At 53.8% G+C, this 6,799-nt stretch overlaps 2 long non-coding RNA genes across 2 annotated transcripts; one reads left to right on the top strand and one right to left on the bottom strand.

Annotated features, from left to right (window-relative positions):
- The first annotated feature begins 292 nt into the window (after window positions 1-292).
- LOC113606389 (uncharacterized) lies at window positions 293-5,793 on the top strand. The gene is made up of 2 exons (XR_003427515.1): window positions 293-736; window positions 3,609-5,793. It is a non-coding gene; the product is annotated as an uncharacterized LOC113606389 (long non-coding RNA).
- On the bottom strand, window positions 3,346-5,543 carry LOC113606390 (uncharacterized). The gene is made up of 2 exons (XR_003427516.1): window positions 4,923-5,543; window positions 3,346-4,588 (listed from the first exon to the last, which is right to left on the bottom strand). It is a non-coding gene; the product is annotated as an uncharacterized LOC113606390 (long non-coding RNA).
- Window positions 5,794-6,799: the final 1,006 nt, after the last annotated feature.

Below are 6,799 nucleotides of genomic sequence, written 5' to 3' on the forward strand. Positions count from 1 at the left end.
TTCCAGAGACCCAGAACCACAGTCCCTCTGTCATCTGCCCGAATGCGGCTGCTTCTGTTTTCACCACCCCCAGAAGGCAACTGGTTTCAAGACTTCTGTGTAGAAACCTGTACCAACACACCAAATACGGGAGGAGGTGATGATTCACATCACCAAAAGAATTCTTTGACAGAAACTTGCCACTTCAGCATTCCTGTAGCTTACAAATTTCCTCCAGGCCTTTCACATATCACGTGATCAACCGAGATTGGTTTTTGTATAGATATTCTTCCAGGAACAAACCTAGTCCGTAAAGCAAGGGAGCCGGAGTGGTTTCGAACAGACTGTCTTTTGCCAATGGCATAGCTCAAAGAGAGGAAATCCATCCAGGACCGTTCCTGTCCTCTTGTGAAATGAACTGAGCGCATCCATCCTGTGATGAAGGGGGTGCTGATTAGACGTGGAGGACCCCAACCAGTTCCACGATGACAGTGGACATTGCCTAGGACGATGCTGGCCAGAAAGAGAAGTAGCAGGGTCTGCCTGGGCACACAAATGTCCCAGGGAGCTGCCTCTTACAGCTGCCCAGGCTCCCAGGGAACTCACAAACCCCAGAGGACACGCTGCAGATCTTATACCTAAGCCCAGGATGGCAGTTCTTTATCGTTCACCCAAATACAACCACTTCTGACTTCACTGAGTACAAAGGGCACCAGATTTCAAGACTTCTATGTCACAACCTGTGCCAACAAAACAAGTAAGTAGATGTGGGGGCCAGACCAGGTGGAGGCAAGCTGGGAAGACTTCCTGGAGGAGGTGGAGGACAGAGAAGCTTTGCAGCTGGGTACGCTTGAATGGGAAAAGGCTCATTTCTGGCTTTAGCTGGCCAAGAAGTCAATCAACTCCCTGTTTCTTACAGTGCCCACCTGTATTAAAATGGCCTGGCGTGCTTGTTAAAAATACCCATTTCTGAGTGCTACCCCCAACATGTACCAAAACAGAACCTCTAAAGGTGGGGGGAGGGTGGGGATGGCTGCTAAGAATACTCAGATTTTTACCAAATTCTCCAAGCACTTCGTTTTTATGCAAACCACAGGGTGCAGGCAAGGGGGCTGGGGGGAGCAGCTCCAAGTACGCGGGCTGAACCGGGCCCACGCTGATCTGGGAAGAGCTGGGCAGGGAGGACCCGTGAGGAGTCACTGAGGAGAGGGACAAGGCAGGTGCAGACAGAGGGCTGTTCCAGGACTGTTTAGTCACAACATCCCCCAAGCCCTCTCCCACCGACACTTCCTGTTATGATCCTAACTGGAGCTGGCTGGTGACAGAAAACGTCTGTGCCAGTGCACAAAGGGCAGGGGAGAGAGGGAAGGAGGGAGAGAGACAGAGACAGAGACAGAGAGAGGATGAATATCTTTCAGTTTACAAGCTATAACAGGAAGGCTGGGAGTATAAGAAAAATCAGGTCTAGGCGACCAGACACTATAGTAATGAGAAACTCTATCGGGACAACAGAAGTCTGGTTGGTTGAGATTTACGTAACCTCAGAACTTCCTCATCCCAAACAAACATCACCTACACTCTAACTGCGGGCAGCCACCCCCAGCTGGAGAAGACAGCCCGAGGTTGCGTGTGTATTGTCGGTGGAAGGTTTGGACTACTGTGGTCTCTGTTGCAGGCGGCAGGAGAAGGGCCTCTTTCATGAGTTTCCTCAACTTCACACAAGTGCTCTCTTATGCAGAGACGCTGGGCCAGCCTCCATCCACATGAGTGGCTTCCAAATACCCCTCCAGGCTGGCTCTCCTCAGCCCTGAAGAAGAGGGGGACCCCACCCCCAGCCCAAGATTGCTGGACAAAACCCTCAATCCACACTGAGGCACGAGCGGAAACCCGCGTTCCCTTAGATCTGCCCAGATCCCCAGTAAACGCTGCCTCTGCTGGGTTTGCACTTAGCGCCCGACACACCTGCTGTCAGGAGGCGTGAATCACAGGCGCGGCACGCTGGACTCGCCGCCGCCGGGTTCGGGGCTTCACAGCTGGCTCTCACGCACCCGGATGTCATCCTCCACCTACACACACCCCCAAGGCACGCTGGGACAGATCAGGCTACAACCCAATTTCTACTAAACGACTCATTCCCAGGGGAGGTCCATGGAAGGAAGGAGAAGGGTACACGGAGATGCTTCTCCCACTCATGGTCAAGGGTCCTCTCCCCTCTACACCCTGGAGGGTCTCATCTGCTGGCCATAAACAGCGAGAAGGGGGTGAGTTAACCTGGGAAAGGAGATGGGATGGACTTCTCAGTTCTGAACCATCTCCAGAATAAAGACCGTCTGCCCAGATGAATAAGCTTTAGCGCCCTCCTGTAGCACAGCGCCTATCGTTAAGGATCCTATCTTGTACACTTAAACATTTGCTAAGAGGGGAGAGCGTCCATTAAGTGTTCTTGTCGCCAAAAAATAGTAAAATAGTAAATAAGAGGGCGGGAGGAAACTTTTGGAGGTGATGCGTATGCTTACGACAAAGACCGTGGTGACTGTGGTATCAGATTCACAGCGTATACTTATCACCAAACTCACGAGTTGCAGACATGAAACATGTATAACCTTCTGGATGTCAATCATGCCTCAGTTAAGTGGTCTTTAAAGAAGACAGCCTGCTGAATCCCTCTCAACTTTCACTTTTTCACAAGACAGCACTTTCTGCCATGCAGGATCCTGAAATGGATCCTGTACCAGAAAAAGGACATTAGTGGGACAGCTGGAAAAATTTGAATAAGGCCTGGAGATTAGTTCAAACTATTCTATCAATGTTAATCCCCCACTTTGATCATCTCACTATGAATCTATAAGATGTTAACATATAGGGTAGCTGGGTGACAGGTATAAGGGAACTCCGTGTACTGTTTGCACAACTTTCCTGTAAATCTAGATTTCTATCAAAATCAAAAGTTAATAATAATTTTTAAAAAGACAGCATTTTAAATCCAGCTGCCTAGTAAATCTCAGTCTCTGGCATTGCTAATATAATTTCGACCCTAGTCCTGGAGGCAAATTTCAAGTTACTCTCATAACCAATATGCTGATCAACTCTTTGCTGCAGGAGAAACAAAACGAAACAAAACCTGCATTCACTCAGCAAGCACTGTCTGGGCTCCTACTGTATTCTGGCTCCCAGCTGTGGGATTATCTGCTGGCTAAGTGGTGCAATCTCCCTCCAAGCCCACCTCGTAAATGTCTACCAAGAGGGCCACTCCTCTGATTTTAGACATGACTGACTGAGAGCAAAGAGAGTAACTTCTGGGAATTTTCCAAAGGAAATAATTCAGAATGTGCAAATCCTTATGTACAAAAGACACTCACCAATGCATGAATTCAAAGGGTAAAAATTTGGAAATACCTTGGTGTCCAACAATGGGAGAATTGTCACGCAAACTATGATTCAATGCCTGCAGTGAATACAGTCATTATATGGGGAAATGTTCAAAAAAAAAAAAACACAAAGTGAGAGGGAATAAAGCGGGAAACAAAGTTGTACATATTTGCAGGATTTCAGCAGTGGGGACATATTGTCAAATTGCATTACTGTGGGAACTGGGTGTTTCCTTTCCTGTTTTTTGCTCTTTTTTGTAGTTTTCTATAAAAGACAGAGAAAGGGCACGGATTACCTTTAAAATCAGACGGGGTGCAGAGGCGGGGCTTCCGGCCATCAGTGGGACAATTTCAACAGTTCCTCTCCCAGAGAAGGTGAGGAAGGGCCACAGGGTACATACTGCACCAACGTGGGCAGTTCCACGGACCTGGGTGTGGCCAGGGCACAGGCTCCTGGGGGAGGGGCGGTACCAACACACATCACCTTTTTTCTTCCTGTGGTGCCTGGCTCTCCCCCTCTTCCCAAGCAGGTGCTCACGGGAGGCACTGGCACCCTGCACACAGTCCAAGGGAGACCCGTGACTGCTTCCAGAAGTGTTCTATGCAGGAGGGACTTTTGGGCAGGAAATGGATCATCACAGACAAACTGCCAACGGAGCTGGAGGGAGGGGAGGGAACCCCGTATCTGGGAAAGCACCCCCAGGAAACCATCTTCGGGGGAAAGAGTTGAGGACAAGTGCCAAAGGGGGAGCAGGAAAAGGAGGCCCCTGGTTTATCTGCACATCAAGGCGGATTCGCTCATTCATTCAGCAGACATCTACTCTGCACCTACTCAGCGACAGGCACGGCGCCGCTGCAAACAGCGCCCACACAAAAGGACGAGGATCGGGGGGGCTGTGGATTCAGAAGCAGCGTGCTTCCAGGTCAGGACTCAAGACTACGCCCCCTCCCCGCGCTGGCCGGGAAACCGCTTCCATTAACAATGTGCACTGACGGCGGGGGGCGGGAGTACGCCCCGGACCGAATGCCTGCTACCTCCCACCCGTTCAGAAAGATGCCTGATGGATGGCGCAGTCCTTGCAGTATAGCCGCTCACCAGCAACCAGGACCGGGGACCAGAGACATTCACCACCCCCCCGGCGAGGGGGGCTCCAAGCGCTGCGCCCCGATCGCATTCTGGGTCGCCAATGGGCAGACGACGGGAGCTCACCGAGGCGGCTCAGCTCTCGAGGTAAGGGGCCCTGCAGGGCGACAAGGTGAGAAGGTAAGTGCGATGGGGGGTCGGGCGGATACGCCCAGCACACGGACCTCTCCCCAACTTGGGGCTCTGTCCCCCGGGGCAGCCAGCGGCCAGGAGGCGTTGGAAAGGGAGATGACCGAGAGCGCCCAGGATGGGCGATGACCACCGCCACCGGGAGAATCGACTCCGCTTGGAGGCAGAGGGATGGCTAAAATGACCTCTGGAAAGATGTCAATTACAAGAACAAAAATTTCAACCCAGAACCCCATGACCTTCATAAAGCGACGCAGGGGGTGAAATCCCCCCCTCTTCCCCCGGATCGCGGGGCAACTTACCTACAGGTAAGGGACTCGACTGTTAGGTAGAATGTGCATCAATCCACGGATGGAGACGAGGTTGTGGGTCATCCGAGCCCGGCCGAGACGCACCAAGTAATCCACGTTAGGGGGTCCGGAGGCCCCTACCCCATTCCCAACTTTCCATCCAAGGCCAAAGCGCCGGCAGCCCCGGCCTCTGCGCCCGGGACCCGCGGAAATCGCGCTTGGGTTCGCTGGCCCGGGTTCCCCAGCGGCGCCCCGGCGACCCCGGCGAGCGCACCCCGCCTCCTCGCGCTCGGAGAGCAGCGCCTCGCCTTTCTTCGCTGCTCATCGCCAGCGCGACCCCAGAGATCCCAGCCGGGAACCCCTCTGCCGAGCCCGGGAAAGCGCCAAAGGCAAATCCGCCGGGCCTGGGGTTTGCAGGTCCGCGGGGCCCGGGCGGCGGGGGCTGGGAGCCCGCCGGGCAAGAGAGACTCAGGAGAGAAGCACCGAGCGGCGGCTGCCAGTTACGGGGTGTGACGCCCCGCGCCCACACCGCCTCGACCGCGCCACCTCCGCGCTCTGCTCGCCGCCGGACCATTCTGCCTTTAAATAGCAGCCGGGCCCGGGGCGGGGAGGGGCGGGGAGGGGCGGGGAGGGCGGGGAGCGGGACGAACTGTTTCCTGGGAGATGTAGTTCCGTCTTCCAGCCACAACAAACGCAGAGCAGCGTAGGAATGGTTGGGGTCCGCCCGCCAACAGCTGTCCTCCCCGGCGCCCTAACTCCGGAGACAAGGCTGGGATTCCAGCCTCACTGCCAGCTCCGTTAGGTCTAGGCTGCCCTCTGTGCATAAGGTGGGTCACGCCAAGCTAAATTCTGCCCAGGACGACCAACCTTAGTAGCCCTGGAGTCGGGCAAACCCAGCTAAGTTGCAACCCCTGCCTGCCAACAACTAGCTGTGTGCCCTTCACGTTGGAATGACCATGTATGCCTCGGATTCTTCATCCGACACAGAGACGGGATATTAGGGTCTGCTTCCACTGGATCGTAGAGGGAGGTGACCCTCCAGGGCGGCCTGATCTCCCCATCCCTAAGTGCTAAGCAAACGTGATTTCAAGGCTCCACTTGTGCAAACCACCTGCCACCCTGAGACCCTCCAGATTAAAATTCTGGAGCTCCCACGGCCCGGTCAGTCAGGCTTCAATTTCTGAAGCCGCGTCTCGTTCATTCACCACCTGCACACACTGGACGCAGGAAAGCAGGAGTCAAGCCAGAGGGGCTCAGTCAAGCCTGAGGAGGACACGGCATCGTGATAACTGCGTGGATGTGAAAGAGGCTGTAAGGACCACGGGCACCTAACCCTGCCTGGGGGCAACAGCCAAGGTGTCCAGAAGGCGGGTGTCTGACCTCATTCTGGAAGGAATGGTTAGGAAGTAGCCAAACACAAAGCAACCACAAACGAGGGCAAGAGAGCCATGCCTATGAGGAAACACTGAGGGTATAAAAGAAGGAAGGGGGACAGGCTGGGGGGGGGGGGGCTTGTGTTAATTTCCCGGGGCTGCTGTACAAATACGTGGCTTAGACTACAGAAATGTATCGTCTCACAGTCCTGCAGGGTATTTATTGATATGTGCATACACATGGGTTAGTACGCACACATGTATCTCCCTGCTCTCTCTGCTGAGAGGTCCTAGAAGCAACGATACCCCAGTAGCAATAAGCACTAGAGCCATGGTTTGTTTCTAATACCACTGTCCAATAAAACGAACCAGGGCTCCTTGGAGAAATGGCTGATTCTAGGACTGAGGCAGGAAATATACAAGATGAGCCAGGAGCATCTCACAGCCCCAGAAAGACTGCCTGAAAGCACATGCACTCACGCCACACAGTGATGGGGTACCTCGAAAGGATACAGA

Source organism: Aethalodelphis obliquidens, unplaced genomic scaffold, assembly GCF_003676395.1.
Source record: "Aethalodelphis obliquidens isolate GAN/ISIS:26980383/991018 unplaced genomic scaffold, ASM367639v1 scaffold44, whole genome shotgun sequence".
Lineage (NCBI taxonomy): Eukaryota > Metazoa > Chordata > Mammalia > Artiodactyla > Delphinidae > Aethalodelphis > Aethalodelphis obliquidens.